This window comes from Mesoplodon bidens (assembly GCF_964165515.1).
Source record: "Mesoplodon bidens genome assembly, chromosome: 16".
In the NCBI taxonomy this organism is placed as follows: domain Eukaryota; kingdom Metazoa; phylum Chordata; class Mammalia; order Artiodactyla; family Ziphiidae; genus Mesoplodon; species Mesoplodon bidens.
Window position 1 is genome coordinate 6476952 of NC_138173.1, and position 21617 is coordinate 6498568.

General features: G+C 40.1%; 1 pseudogene across 1 annotated transcript; it reads right to left on the minus strand.

Moving 5' to 3' along the window:
- Positions 1-11466: 11466 nt before the first annotated feature.
- Positions 11467-11873, minus strand: LOC308630163 (mitochondrial intermembrane space import and assembly protein 40-like; annotated as a pseudogene). Its single transcript has one exon. The product of its transcript is annotated as a mitochondrial intermembrane space import and assembly protein 40-like (transcript).
- Positions 11874-21617: the final 9744 nt, after the last annotated feature.

The following is a 21617-nucleotide window of genomic DNA, read 5'->3' on the forward strand; positions in this document are numbered from 1 at the left end:
CACAGAAATAAATCCTCACAAATGTAGTCAAATAGTTTTTAACAAAGTTGCAAAGGCAATTTGATAAAAAAGAATAATCACTTCAACAAACTATAGAACATTTGAATATCTATATGCATTTTTAAAAACCCTCAAACCATACCTTATACTTTATACTAAACTTGATTCAAAAAGGATCATAGACCTAAGTGTAAAATATAAAATTATAGGGGCTTCCCTGGTGGCACAGTGGTTGAGAGTCCACCTGCCAATGCAGGGGACGCGGGTTCATGCCTCGGTCTGCGAAGATCCCACATGCCACGGAGTGGCTGGGCCCGTGAGCCATGGCCGCTGAGCCTGCGTGTCTGGAGCCTGTGCTCCGCAACGGGAGAGGCCACAACAGTGAGAGGCCCGCGTACCACAAAAAAATTAAAAAATTAAAAAATTAATATAAATAAATAAATAAATATATATATATATATATATATATAATTCCCAGAAAAAAACTATATGAGTAAATCTGTATGATTTGGGGCTATGTAAAGGGTTTTTAGATTGATGCCAAAAAAAACAATTGATAAAGAAAAAAATTAATAAGTTGGGCTTCATTAAAATTAAAAACTTTTGTTTTGCAAAAGGTACCATTAAGGGAAAGAAAACACAGCCACAGTCTGGGAGAAAATATTTGCAATCACAATTCTGACAAAGAGCTTATATCCAGTATATACAAAGAATTGTCAAAACTTAACAGTAAGAAAACAAATGTGGACCTAGAGACTGTCGTACAGAGTGAAGTAAGTTTGAAAGAGAAAAACAAATATCATATATTAACGCATATATATGGAATCTGAAAAAATTGGTATAGATGATCTTATTTACAAAGCAGAAATAGAGACAAACGTAGAGAACAAAGAGAACAAACATATGGATACCAAGGGGGAAAGGGGGGGGAGGAGGGGGAGGTGAGGGGGATGAATTGGGAGATTGGGATTTACATATATCACTATTGATACTATGTATGAAATTGTATAACTAATGAGAACCTACTGTATAGCACAGGGAACTCTACTCAGTGTTCCATGGTGACCTAAATGAGAAGGAAATCCAGGAAAGAGGGGATATATGTATGCATATAGCTGATTCACTTTGCTGTACAGTATTAACTAACACAATATTGTAAAGCAACTATACTCCAACAAAAAATAAATAAATAAAATAAAATAAAGACAAGTAGACAGCTGGAAAAAAAAAAAAGAGAGAGAAAGAAGAAAACAAACGACCCAAAAGAGGAAAGGGGCCAGGGGAAGATCTGAGCAGACACTTTATCAAATAAAATGTATGGAGAGAAAATAAGCATATAAAAAGGTGCTAAAATCACTGATTATTAGTAAAATGCTAATTAAAACAAAAAGAAGGTACTGCTACATGCCTAAAGATCCAAAAAAAATTTTTTAACATCTTTATTGGAGTATAATTGCTTTATAATATTGTGTTAGTTTCTGCTGTATAGCAAAGTGAATCAGCTATATTCATACATATATCCCCATATCCCCTCCCTCTTGCGTCTCCCTCCCACCCTCCCTATCCCACCCCTCTAGGTGGTCACAAAGCACCGAGCTGATCTCCCTGTGCTATGCGGCTGCTTCCCACTAGCTATCTATTTTATATTTGGTAGTATACATATGTCCATACCACTCTCTCACTTCGTCCCAGCTTACCCTTCCCCCTCCCTGTGTCCTCAAGTCCATTCTCTCTGTCTGCGTCTTATTCCTGTCCTGCCCCTAGGTTCATCAGAACCGTTTTTTGTTTTGAGGGGTTTCTTTAGATTCCATATATATGCATTAGCATACGGTATTTGTTTTTCTCTTTCTGACTTACTTCACTCTGTATGACAGACTCTAGGTCCATCCACCTCACTACAAATAACTCAATTTCATTTCTTTTTATGGCTGAGTAATATTCCATTGTATATATGCCACATCTTCTTTATCCATTCATCTGTCAATGGACACTTCCATGGTTGCTTGGAAGGTTGGAAAGTTGTTTCCATGTGCTGGCTATTGTAAATAGTGCTTCAATGAACATTGTGGTACATGTCTCTTTTTTTTTTTTTTTTTTTTTTTTTTGCGGTACGCAGGCCTCTCACTGTTGTGGCCTCTCCTGTTGCGGAGCACAGGCTCCGGACACACAGGCTCAGCGGCCATGGCTCACGGGCCCAGCCGCTCCGCGGCATGTGGGATCTTCCCAGACCGGGGCACGAACCCGTGTCCCCTGCATCGGCAGGCGGACTCTCAACCACTGCGCCACCAGGGAAGCCCCATGTCTCTTTTTGAATTATGGTTTTCTCAGGATATATGCCCAGTAGTGGTATTACTGGGTCATATGGTAGTTCTATCAAAAACACTTTTTAATGGCAATACCAAATGTTCACATGGAAGTAGAGCAGTTGGAATTCTCATCCACTGCTGGTGGCAATGTATGGTGGCAGTACAACCATTTTAGAAATCAGTATGATAGTTTCTTATTAAGTTAAACATGTACTTACCATATGACCCACACAGAAACCTATACATGAATATTTATAGCAGCTTTATTAACAGTAGGTAAAAATTGGAAAACCGTAAATATCATTCAACTGGGGACTAGATAAACTGAGGACCATCCATACAATGGAATACTGTGCAGCTATAAAAAGGGATGGTCTAAAGATTTATGCAATAACATGCATGAATCTGAAATGCATTTTGCTAAATGAAAGAACTCAGACCCAAAAAGGCTACGTGCTGTATGATTCCATTTATATGACATTCTGCAAAAAGGAAAACTATAGGCAGAAAATAAGTCAATGATCCTAGAAGAGTTGGGCAGAAGAGTTTTCTATAAGGAAGTAGCACAGGGCAATTTGGGGCAAGGATAAAATTGTTTGATATAGAACTGTAAGGATGAGTACATGACTCTATACATTTGCAAACTCTACAGACACATACAGCACAAAAATAAACAATTTTTATTGCAGGTTAATAGAAAATTCAACAAGGATGTGAATAAAGAGGAAATACAGACTGTGATAAATGGCTCTAAAAATATTACAAATCAATCACACAATCACACTAACGAGGACAGGGAAGAAAGAAGGTAACCTGAAAAGGGGCACTTTGTCTGAATAGTGTACATAAATGGAATTGTACACAAGCATTTTAGTTGAACTGGTAAATTTTGTTCTCAAAAAGAATGCGTTAAGAATTCTGAAACTTCTTTATTTGCATACAAAGTTTGAACTAATAAGTAAATACCATGTACATAAGGAGAACCAGATTCTTATTGTTAGAGAAAGAAGACACAAATAAGGAAAGAGGAAAGGCTAGAATGAACCCTGTGGTACCAGATTTGACATCTTGATATGGAGTCATAGTTTATTACCTTCACACACACACACACACACACACACACAGATAAGTTGATTCTCCAATAAAAGAAACCAGGGATTCTTGGAGAAATGGTTCATTCCAGGGATGAGGCTGGAAAAATACAAGGTGAGCCTGGAGCAGCTTATGGTTACAGTAAGTAAGAAAGAACTGAAAAAGAGAGAAAAAGAAAATGGCAGGGAGAAAGAAGAGAAGGAAGGAAGGAGGGAAGGAAGGAAAGAATGGAGGGAGGGAAGAGGGAAGGAAGGGAGGAAGGAGGGAAGGAAAGAAGGGAAAAAAAGAAGGAAAAGAAAGAAAAGATGGGGACTTTGCAAAAGTCATAGGAACCAACCTGAAAGAGCTTCCGATGGCCAACATTAGAACAACTTAAGCAACAAATCAAAAACAATAATTTCATATTATGGGACAAAGATAAAACAGATATCCATGAGTTCATATTGATAGAAATAAATATTTTGGGTCTATAATCCAAAAGTATCATTACTTATTTCTTACTCGAGTTGTTCTGTTTTTGCATCCTGCTCAGTGTTCCACAGCTACTAAGTGGCAAACACAGGGTTGAAGCCAGATTTTTCTAACACTCAAGCCCATGATAATTCTCCTGTAACCACATACCAGCTAATAAGATACTTCGTTTTACAGTTTACGATCAAGCGATTTTTATTTGTTTTACTAGCTCCAAAGCTGGCTTCACATGTTTTATTTCTCCATGATGAGTCTTTACCTTTAAAACTGAGGAGTGAGCCCCATCCTCCCATAAAACTCTCTCCTCACAAAAGGAATTTTCATCTATCTTATCTTGATGGACTCATCCTAAGTATGTGAGTAAGAAGAAAGGTTTTCTACAATCTGTATAAAACCAGCCCTGATCCGTGTGATTATGCATGAGTCTGGGCAACAATTCTTTCTTTTCAAAGTGGCACTGTACCTTGAATTCATCTGGCATAGCAAGGCATCCTAGTCTGAGCTTTACTGATGAATTATGTCTCCACTGGGTTTTTTTCTAAATAATGTTGAATTAGATTTAATCTGAGAACTTCTCCAGTCGGCTTATTTCCTTATAGCAAGTATTGAACTGCACCTCTCTTCTGACTCCCTTGGTTCTTTTCAGATGAGAATAGCCCATCTAATGAGATCTACATCATTCTTGGATTTGGACAAAACCTTCGAAGCCCATGTGACTTAGCACAGTAATAAGTACCTCCAATGTAGGTAACAGAAGCCAAGGTAGAAAGAGCTGTAGCACTAAAGCAAAGAGGGAAGAAGTAGGCAGACCTCCTTTGTGGTTAATTGCAAATTAAGTCTGTCTGACAAGAAAAGAAACCCTTCCAGGTATATACATGTCCCCCTTAGGATCTTAACACGGAGTTATGCAAAATCTCATGATAGTGATTGTCAGTGAATATTGCCATTGTCTTGATACATATTATTTGAAACTTGGTGTTATGGAAGTAACATTCCAGAGTAAGTTGTTACTTGGATGTTTACTCATCACCCCAAACTAATCATGTTCTAAACTGAACTTACTAGTTCCCTTCTCCCATTTTGCCTCTGGCCATTTCTCTTCCTTGGGTTACCTTGCCCTGGCAACAGCCTTACCATTCTCATGTTGAACTTGGAGTCATCTCCAGTTTTACATCTTCTTTAAGAGGAAGTACAGTGCTGAGCAACTGGACCTTGAAGTCAGATCAACCTGCGTTCCTATCCTGAGTCCACCTCCTGTTGGTTACATGCCACTGACCAAGTTATTTTAACCAATTTCCCCTTTGGTTTACTCCTTGGTAATACCAGGAACATAAAAGTCGGCCTTTCAGCACTATTGTGAGGGTTAAATGAGATGAAGTAAATAGAACATCAGGACCTGATGCATATTAAGAGTCCAAAGTAGTATATTTAAGTTCTCATTCTTAAAGATAGAAAAAAGGGGCTATTGAAAACATTGCCTGCTTTCTTAACCAAGCCATGGGGTTAGTAAGCCAATTTGAAATTGCACCAGTAAGCTGCCACAGAACAATGGAAACTAACAGAGGAAGGACTCAACAGAAACACTCAGCAACAAGAAAACAGCTTGGTTTATACCCACTACCTTCTGGTCAACCAGGCTGAGAGGAGAAATGATTACATGACCCAGAGCAGAATTTCTCAAAGTAGGACGTTTGGGGGCAACTGGCTGGTTGTGAAGGACCAACCAGTGGGCAGTGAAAGGCTCTCAGGGAAATGAAATGTCCACGCCCACAGTGTTTTTAATTTCACATTTCACTGCAGGCTCTGTATTAGTAACCTACTACGTGAGTTGTTAAAGATTAATATTCTTCGTTGTTCCTATTCATAAATATTCATGCATACAGTGAGTGCACCCATTTGTTTATGAATTGTAAAGTCCACACCATGCACACTCATAGAGTTCAAATGCCTACAATTCTCAAGAAAGTGCCAATCTCCGTTTTGTTACCAGATACTTATGTAAAGGATATTTCTTTTATATAATACCTCCCACATACAAGTGCTAATAAGTAGTCATTATTACTGTTATTTAATTCCCCGTAACCATTCGCTTGCCAAGTCCTAGATATTCTTCCTCCAAAAAGTTTCTCTCTCTCCACTTCTACCATAACCACCTTAACCCAGGCTGGCATCATCTCACAGTTGGATACTTTCCTACTAACTTTAGGCTCCCTGCCCCTTCTGCTAATGCACCCTACAGCTAAATCAAACTCCCTGAAATAGCACTTGATAGTAGCATTCACTTTCTTAAGATATCTAAATCTAAACACATTGATGTGTCTGATTCTTAAGACCACCCTCTGTAATCTGCCCTTCCTATCCAGCTATCCTTAATTCCCACAGTTCGTTGATAAAAATTCCCCCTTCCCAGCAAGCCAAGCTCTTCACAGATTCACAAGGTCTATTGGGAATCTGGGAGTGGGGAGTAGGTGGAGCTTTAATTGTAGATAGGTGGAGATCTTCCCTCCAGCTCTCCCAGTCTCGCCCATCAAGACCCACACTCTCTGCCTCCTCTTCCGAATGTTCTTTCCAAACCACTCTAGCCCACTTTCGTTTCCCATCAGCCAACCCTCAAAGCACTTAAATACTGTGCCACCCAATTCAACACTGTATAAATAATACATTAATGATGCATTGTCTCACAAAGTTCTTGAACCACTCCGTATAAACTTCCTGTAAATCATCATTTCCTTTCCAATAGATAATTTCCCCAAGGATGGAAAGTATGCTTTATTCAGCTCCTGCATTTTAAAATAGTGAGAGCATGTAATATAATGAGTTATCACATAGTATACAGTAATTACTATGAGCAAATTACGAGGCATTTTAGCTGAATTATTACTTTTTTAAAAATTTATTTAATTTATTTATTTTTGGCTGCTTTGGGTCTTCGTTGCTGCACGCGGGCTTTCTCTAGTTGCGGCGAGCGGGGGCTACTCTTCATTGCGGTGCGCGGGCTTCTCATTGCGGTGGCTTCTCTCGTTGCGGAGCATGGGCTCTAGAGCGCAGGCTCAGTAGTTGTAGCGCACGGGCTTAGTTGCTCCGCGGCATGTGGGATCTTCCTGGACCGGGGCACGAACGCATGTCCCCTGCATTGGCAGGTGGACTCTCAACCACTGCGCCACCAGGGAAGCCCTAGCTGAATTATTTAACTTAATATAACAGCAATCCTATATGGTAGATATTTATTATAAAGATAAATATTCTGAGATTTGAAAACAAAGTTATTTGCCCAAGGTCACAGAGCTACTAAACAGCAAAACCACGAGTTAATTCCGGGAATAACTGATGCCTGAGTCTTGACTGTGGCACGTACTGAACACAAAGTTAACTGGTGATTGATCTTTAATACCCGCTTGCCCTAATGTATACAACTTGAATAATTTCCCCACCACTGAACAGGGCAGAGCAGAGTCTCAAATCTCAGTAAATACTCGTTGGTTGATTGACTATAGGAAAAAGTCATGTAATTAGCCTAATAAGCTTTTAATATTTCAGTGATTAAGAGAGCACATGACTACATTTTCCAACACCACTGAGAATTTTTTCAGCTTATTTGCAAAACCTTGGAGTTCTACTACACATTTTCCATTTGGGGAAATGCACAAAGACTACCCAGATGAGAACAAAAGGAGGCTATTTATTCAGAGCTTGTAATAGCAACGGGAGTCAGCCACCATCACTTGTGTTTGGCAGGCAGCAGGGAAGTGGGAAAGCTTTATGTTGTAACAAGGCAAGGCTTCAGGAGCACCCTGATTGGAAGTGGTTGGCCTGAGGGACGTGGAGTTGAGCCAACCAGAGAGGATATCTCATGTGATTGGTTTGGGGAGCATATGTACCTTTCTGTGTTTGGCCCTGAGTTGACATGGAGGTGGGATGGACAAAACTAGGAAAGCTGGCAGTCACTGACCAAGTTCTGACCTTTCTGGGCCACTTGCTGCAGAGACTGTGGGTCAGAGATCCATTGTCCTGTCCATTGTCCGTTGGTTTATTCACTCTTTCACATTTAACTCTGAGCCACGTTTTATCCTAATTTATATTTTGCAGGTATTTGGAGTCCTGCTTCTATTTGTTATTATAGAAATCCAACTTGATTTATTTCCAAAGACTTAAGTTTATTGGGTTAATAAATTGATTTCTTGGGAAATGCAATTTTCTATAGAGGCTCCTCATTTCTTAAAAAATAAGCTTTTCTCCCAAAAAAAAGTATGAAGAAGCAATTAAATCAGAAGATGACTGCAAGTGTCATTTTTCCTACATAAAACACTCAGGGAAATTCTAGTGCTAACAAAGAATGTTATTTCAGCAACCATAAGTTATAAATAAGGACATTGGCCTGGTTTCAATATAGATTACAGTGAACCCTCTCCCATAACCACACTCAGCACTATTTTAAACCTCTGAAGGTTTTGACATTTGTAAAGTTGTTGGGGGTTTTTTCTCCCACTTTTACAAGGTTCTGCCTAGCCTGTTTCTGAAAGTACCTAAAATACAAAAGGCAAAAATCCTACAAGATAATACACGTACTGGGGCAAAGGTTATATGGGAAATCGTTGTGCCTTCCTCTCAATTTTGCTGTAAGAGCAAAACTGCTCTAAAAAAAAAAGTTGTCAAAAAAAAAAAAGCCTATTAGGTATCATATTTTTTCATGATAGCAACTCTATAAATAACTCATTTGAATTTTTGTCAACTAGTTTTGTCAAATCCAGGTGATGAAGGACTTTATTCTCTGAAACACTGATCTTTTTTGATGCTCATTTCACTGAATCACAAACCAATTTCTCCTCCTCTTTTTTTTTTTTTTTTTTTGGCCACGCTGAGTCTTCGTTGCGGGCTTCTCTCTGGTTGCCGCGCATGGGTTTAGTTTCCCCGCGGCATGTGGGATCTTAGTTCCCCGACCAGGGATCGAACCCACGTCCCCTCCGTTGGAAGGTGGATTCTCAACCACTGGACCACCAAGGAAGTCCCTCCAGTTCTCTTTATGCAGCTCATACTGGGTTGGAAATTACAACTAGTTTTATTCAAAGCTTTAGTCCTGGGTCCAAGAGAATACAGTACTTCATTATTTAGAATTGTGCCATTACCTGTTAATTGAAAATTAGGGACAAGTCAGTGTATGCTCATCCAAAAAAAAGCAGTTTTCTCAGGAAAAAGGTAAACTAAGAATCTTTTTAAAAATTAGGATTCTTAAGGGCTTCCCTGGTGGCGCAGTGGTTGGGAGTCCGCCTGCCGATGCAGGGGACATGGGTTCGTGCCCCGGTCCGGGAAGATCCCACATGCCGTGGAGCGGCTGGGCCCGTAGGCCATGGCTGCTGAGCCTGCGCGTCCAGAGCCTGTGCTCCGCAACGGGAGAGGCCACAACAGTGAGAGGCCCACATACTGAAAAAAATAAAAATAAAAAATAAATTAGGATTCTTAAAACCTAGAATTAATTAGCAGGCAACACTTTGTGCTACTGAGTAAACCGAAGGACGTGGAAGCTGACCTGGTTTTCAAGAAGTTCTGATCTAGTCAAGCATCACAGTCCTAAGTAAACACACCGAAACCACCAGCCCAGGTAGAGTGGAAAGAGGGAAATGCAAAGTACTGGAATGGGATCATACGCATGTGGGCCAGGAGTGGGAACATTAGTGAATAAAGCTTCCCGGAAGAGGCCAATCTGTAGCCAATTCTTGAACTGGCAGAAGCATTTATGATAATAGATATATATTGTAGAGTATTTTAAATATGTTCTAAACACCCTAGGTGGGCAAGATAACTCACCTACCCACTGCTACTCAACTTGACATCAACTTTCAAGCTGCACTTCCTGACACTCCAAACTATGATCTAAATGGGGTCTTAAAAGGGAAACTAGTTCGGAATTCAGCATTGCATTAGCCCAGCTGCCGGTTCGAATACTATGCCTTAGGAAATAGTTGAGCATATTCTCTTCTAAAAGTGATTCTAAAACAATTTTTCTTTCTCTCTTCTGCTGCCATAAAAATGAAAATAAGAAATTCCTATATGCCTGCTGTTAGAAAGATAATAATGAATTAAGCAACATGAACACACACACACTCAATACACAGCTTAATTCTTGCGATAGTATTTGCACTGTAGCCCAGTTGAATGGGTGAGTGGTAATGGTTCAGGTGTAGCTTTGAAATTCTAGCTCAGTCTGCTTTTTCTAGTTATGACTATCAGCTAAATCATCTGCATTGGAGGTCAGCCCCGGGAGAGAAGGGAAAAGCTTTGTTTCTGGCCCCCAGGCCACTCTTTCCAGGGAAGGAGAAATGCTTTCTTATTTCAATCCCATAGCAATCATCTCTTTATGTGTCCACCTTCCTCATACTAGACTGTGAACCTTTCCAGGGCAGGGGCTGAATTCCCCACAGGGAGATCAAGGAGGGACTGCATCAGGGGGCTGGATGCCTGCACGGTGTATCTGCCTGCCTACCGTCACTTTCTTTCCTTGGCAAAGTCAAACCTTTAAAGCATTTATAATTTTGGCTTCGCGTCAACCATAGTGGAATTCCTTCTATCAATAGTTTAACAATGGCTTTAGTTGATTCACCTCTGGAACCAGCAAAACAGCCCTAACTCTCTCCGGTTGTGTGTGTCTGTGTGGTTACTGAACACGATGCACTTAGTGTGTGATCTTCAAATTTCACTGTCTGACATCTGTAGTTTACCAGCATTTGGGGAATAAATGCCCTTCACAGCTGCATTTGAGCTGGGTTTTGGTGATGAACTAGACCAGAATGAGCGTGCCTCTGGGGTAGGACGTGTGGTCCCATCTGTTTTTTTTTGTTTTTTAAATCATGTTTTCCTTTTAATTGACACGGTTTCCTCTCTCGGGTGCTACTTTGGTAATGATTAGGTGCCCGCCTCTCAAGAACACTGCATCTGAACAGGCTGAGACAGGGCCATGGTGAACACAGACCGCAAAGCAGGGCCCTTGGAACAGCAAGAACAGAAAAAAACAGCCTTTCTCTTCACTTACAAAGGGGGTCCCTCAGAGGGTCCAAAGCTCTGTTTTCCAAATGTAGAAAACCTGGAGCTCAGTGCAAACTGGAAACCAAAATATATCAGAAATGAAACAGAGCGCTTCGTCAAATACTCAAGGTCTGATCATCCTGCCCCTTCTACAAGGAATGGCCCCCCTCCAGCATTTCTAAAGGAAGATGTTTTGTTTCTATTTCCCTTTCCAACTGGGTATAAAATCTACTAAAAGGGATATAATGAATCAGAATAAATATTAGCTCACTCACAGGACACTCCCAGATAATGATTTTGGTTTGCTGAGATTATTCAGCCCATTATTTCAAAGTGGCAAAATTCAGGACAATCTGAGAAGAGAATTCAAAAGTGGCAGCTACATTCGCTGATAGGTTCATGTGAGACACACATACATACAACCCATTTTTCAGTGTATATGTCAAGAGGCCAAGACCTCTGGTCAGCTCAATAAGTTATTTTGTACATTACAGTGCACAGAACAACAGAGGGAGAGACACTTTCTAGGAGAGGTTCATCCTCTCTGAAGGAGGCTGGAGCCCAGTGCCCGGGGCCCTCATTAGCTGGACCCCTCCTCTTCTTTGGTTGTGATGGCCTCAGAGACCACCGTTTCCTCTGATCCATCCGCTGGCTTCTCCTCCTCCTGGGGATAGAGGTCCAGGTACTTCTGCATGTACTCCTGCATGGCCCAGAATGGTCTACACAGTCCGACCCCTTGACATCCTCTGTGCTGCAATGGAAGCAGGAGAAGGCCACCTTGAACTGCTCCCCCACACGGGCCGCCGGCCATCCCCGCAGGCACGGACAGTTGCAGTTGATGTCGTCTCGGTTGGGTAGGATCAGTCCGTGCTCCTCGTACGGATCACTGGGGTCGTCGGCCACCAGCTCCGCGTTGCTTGGAGTTTCACGGTCTTCTCTGGTCACCAATGTGATTCTATCCTTCCCTTGGTGCCGGCAGTAGGCCATGGTGCAGCCCGGCGCTCCGACCTCACGGCAACTGCGGTGGCGGCCTCATGCCGTCGATCCCATCTGTTCAAGGCTGATGTTGAATAACTGATAATGAGTGACCAGACTCAAGTCGTGCCCTGGTAACAAGACTGTTTGGAACAGCAAATCCCACTTAAAAAATATTACAGATAAATGGTATCTCTTTGAATGCCTGGTGTAGTACTTAGAGGCCAGTTTACAATTTTTCAATTAAAGTGATTCCTTCTTAGTTGCATTAGTGGCAAGAAAAAAGGGACACTTTATTTATTTATTTTTTGGCTGTGTTTGGTCTTCGTTGCTGCATGTGGGCTTTCTCTAGTTGCAGCAAGCAGGGTCTACTCTTCGTTGCGGTGCGCAGGATTCTCATTGTGGTGGCTTCTCTTGTTGTGGAGCATGGGCTCTAGGCACGCGGGCTTCAGTAGTTGTAGCTCGTGGGCTTAGTTGCTCTGTGGCATGTGGGATCTTCCCGGACCAGGGCTCGAACCCGTGTCCCCTGCATTGGCAGGCCGATTAACCACTGCGCCCCCAGGGAAGTCCCCCCAAAAGGGACCCTTTAGAAATAACAGCAAATCATCCGGGTAGAGATATTTTAAGTATAAACAATGATTTCAGGAGCAAGACTAAATATGTAAGCCCTTTCTCCTTAACTTTAGTGTCAAACTACAAATGATCATGAAATACAGTTAAAGAATGTAGAGAAAGGAAGGTTAGAAGGAAGGAAATAGCTTTTGTACTTTTTCAGGTTTACCATCCAGTTGTTTCCTTCCCAACACTATAGCCGTATTATTTTAAATATAGAATGAAAACCCATATGTATTAAGACATGATTGTTATTCACACAGCAACCCAGATTTGAAGAGAAAAATTAATAAAAACTAATTATGGCACAGAAATAGAATGAGAATTAGAACTCCAGTTTCTCTCAGTGTTCAATTATATTTTTATCAGCCTTAGAAACTAAAAGGGAAAAGTCCAAAATCAATAAAACCAGTAATTGATGGAAATGTCTTTTAAAGATGCAGCAATGAATTTAAACTTTCTGCACACAATTTTAATGGTAGTGCTGTTTTTCCCCAACATTTCTTAAATCTGTGGCTTTGAGCCTGGCCCCATGCTGTCAGTCTGCTTTAGCACATCATGAAGGGAAGATGGGAAACGCTACTTCTGGAACTGCATGTTAGGATTTTCTAACACAGTGCATGAGTGTGTGTTTAGTATCTTATCACTTGACTTAGAAACCACTTTGAAGCTTTGAATTAGGATCATCAATATAATAATTTGACAACATTCGTTCCCCTTGGTAAGAAAAAGTGATTCTTTTTTGGATTCTCTTAGCCTTACCAAAAAAACAGAGTATTCAAAGATCTCCAACACAAGTTCTAGCTCAAGGACACTTGTGTTCTAATATATATTCCTAATATATATTTGTGTTTAAAAAACATTAATATCCATTAGCCTCATAAATTTCACCATTATATTTTTATTTATCTTTATTATTAATCTCGTATGAATACTGAGGATCAAGGAATTGAAGTATAATCCAATTTGAGACCGTCTGTGTCAACAGACTCTCAGCTAAAGCCAGTTAAATATGATTTTAGGTTTCTGAAGAGCCCATGGATTATGAAAAATAAATTAGTCATTAAGAGATCTAAGATGTGGGTGAGGGAAAATGTTCCAACCAAAAACACTCTGATAACAAACAGACATAGAAAACAAATGTATGGTTACCATAAAGGTAAAGGCCAGGGGAGGGATAAATTAGGAGTTTGGGATTAATACAATAGATATACACTACTGTATATAAAATAGATAAACAACAAAGACCTACTGTATAGCACAGGGAACTATAGTCAATATCTTGTAATAACCTATAATGGAAAAGAATCTGAAAAAGATCTGAATCACTTTGCTGTACACCTGAAACTAACTCAACATTGTAAATCAAATATTACTTCAGTTTTTTAAAAAAACCTCTGATAAATTAGGAACTAAATAATGACAGAGTCTGTGACACAGTGTAGAGAAGAACAAGAGGATTACAACAGTAACCTACCACCCAGATCCATCACACTGAGCCAGAAGAGGAGGGAAAGGAAATAGCACATTTAAGGCATTAATGACAACATTCTGACACACATTTCCACAATAGCTTCTATGGTACAGAAGACACACACCAAAATTTTTCTGTTTGCTTCTTAAAATATATGCATTTTTAAAAGTTTACTCAGAACTGAGTTAATTTAGTAAAGCAAAAATTCAATTTGACTGTTGAAACAGGTGAAGGCAATTGCCTAGACTAATAAAATTAGCTGTAAAAACTACTGAAAATGTTAAATGATCCCTTAAATCTCTAATTTGTCATGGAATAATAATAATGCTATAAGGAGTCAGCATTAGGACTGGTACTGAAACCATGCACCTCAGATTGGGACTTGAACCCATGTGCCCAGACTCAAACCTAGCCAAAACCCACAGTCTTCCAACTGAGATCACACATCTGGTTTCAGAACTTAATGAAACTCAGATTCTTGATGTCTCATCACAGAAAGAATTCAGTGAGAAACAAAGTGATAGGTAAGAAGTGGATTTATTTAGAGAGAAACACACTCCACGGACTGAGTGTGGGCCAACTCAGAAGGCGAGAGCAGCACCAGGGTATGGGGTTGTCAGCTTTTATAGGGGTGGGTAATTTCATAGGCTAATGAGTGGGAGGAGTATTCCTGCTATTTCAGGAAGGGGCGGGGATTTCCAAGAATTGGGCCACCGCCCACTTTTTGATCCTTATGGTCTGCCTTGGAACTGTCATGGTGCCTGTGGGTGTGTCATTCCGCTTGCTGATGTGTTACAATGAGCATATACTGAGGCTCAAGGTCTACTGGAAGTCGACTTGTCCGCCATCTTGGACCCATTTGGTTCTAATCAGTTTATGTCATGTCCTCAGGCTGCGTCATTCTTCTAAAGGTTGTGCACTGCCCCTTTCCCTCCTGTTTCAGTACCCTGATGTAGGTTCTTGAGAAACCACGCTTTGTTGGTAATTGCCTGCTCAAAGTTAAGTGAGATCAGAATTTGTAGGCTCGAGGCCAGATTCTAGGAAGCCGGGAGGTCTGTGTTTTAGGCTCTTCTCACCCAACCCTTCCATTTCTTTGAGAACCCTGGGAATGTCTAGCTAAATGTCACTTCCCCCAGGAAAACTTTCCTGAATTTTCCCAACTCTGAAAGTTCGCTGTTGTCTCTTTTTCCTATACTTTTTGGCACACATCCTAGCAGCCTTGTGCATGCAGAACAAAGACTGACTCTTCATATTTGAATTCTCAACCTTTCGGAAGTTAACCATAACAGTAACTAATACGCAGCACTCAGCGTGTGCCAGGCACTGTTCTAAGCACTGTGTGTTTATCAACTCACATCTTTTCTCATAGCAGCCCTCATGTGGGTAGTACTCTGATCCCCATCTTTCAAGTGAGGACACTGAAACACAGAACTGATAGGTAGGTCACCCCAGATTACGGAGCTGGTACATCCTAAATGACCTCACCTCTGTCATGCACTAGACAATGGCATTACTTGAACATGCCTAGATTTTGTATTTGACCAACTACCCAAAATCATCCGTGGAGAGTTTCCTAAAGTCTTTTCCACACCCTTAACAAGTTATTCTTTTAGGGTGTGTGTGTGTGTGCATGTGCATGTGTGTGTGTAAAATCTAAACCTTTTTAGCCTCATAAAATGCAAATTTATTTTGAGTGTTAAGACTTACTATCATACTAATTCCATTCTGGCAGTCTCCCAGGGCCTGGGATAGAAGCTTGGGGCAGCCTGCCTTTTGCTTAGCAATACAGGGCTGGGACTAAACCCAAGTCCTGGTTTCCTCCAATCCTGACAGAAAAGTTGCCAGTCCGTGTGGCTATGGATATGTGCTCTCAGGAAAAAAGGTAACTTTCTTAGTTCCTTTTCTTCTTCTTCATTTTTCTTTTTTTTCTTTTCACATATTGGTTCCTTTTATTTACAGCGTAGCAAAATAGTTATATTTTTGTGCACTTTGTCTGAACAAATCACCACAAACTTAAATTCATATGAACTTAAATAATATTCGCTCACAGTTTGTAGGGCAGAAGCCCTGGTGGGCTCAGCTTGTTTTTCTGTTCCAGGTTGCACAGAGCAGAAATCAAGGTGTCAGCCTCCCTATTTGGACGGAGGCTCAAGAGATGGATCTGTTTTCAGGCTCATTCAGATGTTGGCCGAAGGCAGTTTTTTTGCAGCTGTAGCACTGACGTCTGTCAGCTTCTGGAAGCCTCTACCCTCCTTAGCTCACGGCCCCCTTCCTCCATCTGAAAGCCAGAAAGGGTCCCTCTCCCACTTGGAATCTCTCTGACCTCCCCCTGGACATCCTCATTCTGACCCTCTGCTTTCCTTTTTGTCATTTAAGGTCTCATGCGATTACACTGGGCCCAAACCCATCATCCGGGATAATCTCCCTATTTTAAGATTAACTGATAAATTACCTTAACTCCATCTGAAAAGTCCCTTCACAGCAGTATCTAAATTAGCATTTGATTGAATAACTGGAGGACAGGAGTCCTGGGGGCATCTTTAGAACTCTGCCAGCCACACCTTGTTGACCCTCAAAGTGTAAACATGAAAATGTTTCCTTGACCACAAGTTAAGAATGCTCATGTGTTTTCCTTTTTTTTTTTTTTTTTAAATAAATTTATTTACTTTGGGCTGCATTGGGTCTTCATTTCTGTGCGCAGGCTTTCTCTAGTTGCCATGAGTGGGGGCTACTCTTCGTTGCAGTGCGCAGGCTTCTCATTGCGGTGGCTTCTCTTGTTGCGGCGCACGGGCTCTAGGCACGTGGGCTCAGTAGCTGTGACTTGCAGGCTCTAGATCTCAAGCTCAGTAGTTGTGGCGCACAGACTCAGTTGCTCCGCGACACGTGGGATCTTCCTGGACCAGGGCTCAAACCCGTGTCTCCTACATTGGCAGGCGGATTCTTAACCACTGTGCCACCAGGGAATTCCCGTGTTTTCATTTTTTTACTCCACATATTTTCCAACATACTAGCAAAGGTACCTGTTAACAACAAATACACTGAAACAAGGAATTTAGTTATAATTCTAATAAAAAGACGTTTTTACCAGTGGATGGATTACTTTCTATAACATCCCTTTATGATGTGTAAATATACCAATTGCTATGAATGATATGAAATATATGAATATGTGTATTAATATCTTGGATTGTTTACTATCAATAAAACTCTCTATAAAAATAATTTCAACATGATGATTAAATTTTGCTTCAGGTTTTACATGCAGCACAGTGATGCTTATAGGGAAAGATCTTGGTGAGTTGATGGCACATAGCCTCTAGGTGTTGGATGCCTAGAGCATTCCAGAAAGACAGTGTCGATCTTTCTCAGAAATCTCCCCAGTTACCCTACTGCATCAGACTCTCAGTGTTCACGTTTCCTCTCCTCTGACATTTCCACTGCGGCAACCAAAGGCCATTTCCTCTTGGCCTGTCAACAGTGGAAATTGAAAACAGCTGCTCCTCAATCCTTTGGATAATAGGTTCTCTGTGTACATTGGGTTACCAAGTCTTTAAGGTCACCTCCAATACCTGAAGAGGTCACAGAGGTGGAGAGTTTTGAAGTTGAAAGTGGTCTTTGTAATCATGTAATCCAATTTCCACCCAGGGCCGGGGTCCCATCTGTAACTTCCATCCCCCAGCCATCCTCTGGCCTCTGCACAAACACTTCCAGAACAGGAAATTCGTGATCCCTAAAGCAACATATTTCTCGTTTAGATGACTTGAATTGTTAGAAACGTTATTCTTTTTTTTTTATGGGTATACTATTTTATTATCATTTAAATTTCACCAAGAATGAACTCAAGTACATGCTAGCCATATGTTCAGATTTTTAAAATAAAGCTAAAATGGAAAAACAGCTTTAAGGGTGCAATGTACTTAACACTGCATAATATATTCAAGTAGGCAATCTAGGGGGTGGCATAACTATACACTTAGGAACACTTAGGAGCACAAAAAAATATAGGGATAAGTCCTGGAATTGGAGGGAAAACCATTCGGGGCTGAACAGAGGTCCCTGGTTGCTGAGAGAATGTCCCCTTGACTTCAGACTTGAGACAAACCCAGGGAGTCTGTCAGTATACAGAAACCACTGATTTCAGAACAGTAATAGTTGGCCAGAGCCAACTCAGACTGTGGGGTACAGTCTGAAGCGAGCAGAGTTGGCTGGAGGCTGGAAATGTTGTAGCTGAAGCCCAGCATAGGTAGCCGAGCAGCCATCTTCTAAAAATCGCTGATTTATACACAAGTTCCTAAGATGCTTTTCCCAAACAGGGTAGAAAGGTTATTCTTATATTTAACTGGAATCTGACTGTCATTTCTACAGGACCTTATGAGAATGCATTCATGCATTTTCTTTTACACAGTAGTTCACCTATATGAAGAGGTCTCCTGTTCCCCTACACAGTTTATTTAAACTTTATCATTTCTTCATGTGAAATGGCTTACATTCATCTTATCCATTTTATTAATTTCTGTATGCTCTTTATTTTGTGAATGCCCCTCTTTTAAAAACTTATCCAAAAAATGAAATAAGTGACCCACAGTTACAGTCAAAAATATGATTGACATTTAAAAAACAGAATACTCAGTAACATAAGGAAGGCTCAAAAGAAGATACTATATTTCCATTCTTATAAATTCAAAATCTATCTTGTTTACAGTAGCATATATAGATAATATTATTATAAAGAAAACCCAGTTAACAATTATTATATAAGTTACTATAGTGTTTAATTCTTGAGACAGAATGAGGTGTGAATAGGGAAGCCCATGGGGTTGGGTTTAGGGAATGTTTTAGAGTATCAGCAGTGTTTTTTTTGTTTGTTTGTTTCCTTGTTTGTTTTGGTTTTGACCATGTTGTGCAGTTTGTGGGATCTTAGGTCCCCAACCAGGGGTCACACCTGTGCCCCCAGCAGTGGAATTGGGGAATCCCTAACCACTGGACCACCAGGGAATTCCCCTCAACAGTGCTTTATTTCCTGACTCTAGTGGTGATTTCATGATATTCACCTTTCATTAATTGTGTATATACTTTTTTTTTAGATTCCATATATATGTGTTAGCACACGGTCTTTGTTTTTCTCTTTCTGACTTACTTCACTCTGTATGACAGTCTCTAGGTTCATCCACTTCACTACAAATAACTCAGTTTCATTCCTTTTTATGGCTGAGTAATATTCCATTGTATATATGTGCCACATCTTCTTTATCCATTCATCTGTTGATGGACACTTAGGTTGCTTCCATGTCCTGGCTATTGTAAATAGAGCTGCAATGAACATTGTGGTACATGACTCTTTTTGAATTATGGTTTTCTCAGGGTATATGCCCAGTAGTGGGATTGCTGTGTCATATGGTAGTTCTATTTGTAGTTTTTTAAGGAACCTCCATACTGTTCTCCATAGTGGCTGTATCAATTTACATTCCCACCAACAGTGCAAGACGGTTCCCTTTTCTCCACACCCTCTCCAGCATTTATTGTTTGCAGATTTTTTGATGATGGCCATTCTGACTGGTGTGAGATGATATCTCATTGTAGTTTTGATTTGCATTTCTCTAATGACTAATGATATTGAACATTCTTTCATGTGTTTGTTGGCAATCTGTATATCTTCTTTGGAGAAATGTCTGTTTAGGTCTTCTGCCCATTTTTCGATTGGGTTTTTTGTTTTTTTGATATTGAGCTGCATGAGTTGCTTGTATGTTTTGTAGATTAATCCTTTGTCAGTTGCTTCATTTGCAAATATTTTCTCCCATTCTGAGGGTCAGAAGAACCTAAGGGCAAGATGGAAATAAAGACACACACCTACTAGAGAATGGACTTGAGGATATGGGGAGGGGGAAGGGTAAGCTGTGACAAAGTGAGAGAGAGGCATGGACATAGATACACTACCAAACGTAAAATAGATAGCTAGTGGGAAGCAGCTGCATAGCACAGGGAGATCAGCTTTGTGCTTTGCGACCACCTAGAGGGGTGGGCTAGGGAGGGTGGGAGGGAGAGAGATGCAAGAGGGAAGAGATATGAAGACAAATTTATATGTATAACTGATTCACTTTGTTATAAAGCAGAAACTGACACACAATTGTAAAGTAATTATACTCTAATAAAGATGTTAAAAAAAGAGGAAAAAATTGTGCATATACATTGTATGCATTTTTCTGAATGTATATTTCATATCTGTGCCCAGTTAGTTATTAGCATTTTTCTCTAAAAATGTGGATGCATATATTTTGACTGAACAATTCACTTTATAGAAAATTGTCCCAAGCAAATAGTTAAGAATATGCACAAAATCTAGCTCAATGTATGTTTAAAGCAGTAATGATTATAATAGGCAAAAAAAAAGGCCCAGAGTAAGTTAAATACCCAAAGTTAGATTGAGTTATTTATGATATATGTATGTATTGATAGAAAAACAGTTATGATTTTTTTTGCTAAATATAAAAAAATAAGATACAAACCTGTATAATTACATTTTTAGAAAATCTGAAAAGGACTTCAATGAAATATTAAGATCATCTCTCAGAGGTTTAATATGGTTTATTTTTATTTTCTTCCTCTTTTCCATCTCTGCTTTTAGATTATTCTATAATGATGTGTGCAGAGTACAATTTTGTAATACAAGTATTATTAAAAATAAAAATATATTGGACCTCGTGGACATAATACTCTAAATGTGTTGTGGATCCTGGTGACTTGCCTCCTACATAGAGTCCACATGCAGCCAGTTTTGCACAATGTTTGTAGAAGCAGCTATAGGACACTGTGTGAGAAAAGAAATGGGAAGAGTCAAGTGAAATACAAGATCAGCTGAATTCAAACCACACCTTTTTTAATTTAGGTTTTTAAAATCAAAGTTATTTAACGGCATCAAGAGTCAAGTAGTCTTGTCAAAGCCTTGGTAGGAGAAAAGCAAGCCCCAGGCTCCTCTCTTCCCCTATTTTCCACTTCCCAGATACAAAAATTTCAAACCTTTCTGCTGATTCTTGTAGTATATGCCTCCCTAAACAACAGGTGGATAGGGCTTCGTCTTGTAGCTTGAAGCATTATCTATTGATTTCCCACTACAGGAGGTAAAGATTTATCTCTTTTCACTATTACACAATGCACATTCCTGTCCTCCCAACTTCACAAGATCGCAATTTAGCTTATAAATATTTAGTGTTTACATCATCATGACAAGAATACAACACAGCTGAGTCATGTAGTATTCATCACTGAAAACCTTTTTGTTTGCCTTGGTGTTAGTAATTGTTTCCGTTTTATTTCCTTGGTTTTCAATATTCTTATCTTCCTCAGTTGGACAAACCCCAAACTCATCCCCAGTTGTATAAACCTCCTCTCAGTTCATTCAATACATGCTCTATTGATCAGGCTAACAATTTTTTTTTTTTAAGAAATCTTTCCCAGAGCTCCTGTCTCTCATCAGACCTGGCTGCTCACTCAGAACTCTTTTGTCATCCTGGGTATTCTTTTCACTTCTCTCTTGTGTTGACCTGTGTCCTGGATCCTGTGACATCCTCCTTCTTGAAATGTTTCCTCCCATATTTTGGTGGAACACATTCCTTTGTAGCTTCCTAAACAGCTGCATGGAAAGTCATTTCTTTTGCTATTTCAAATGTCCCAAA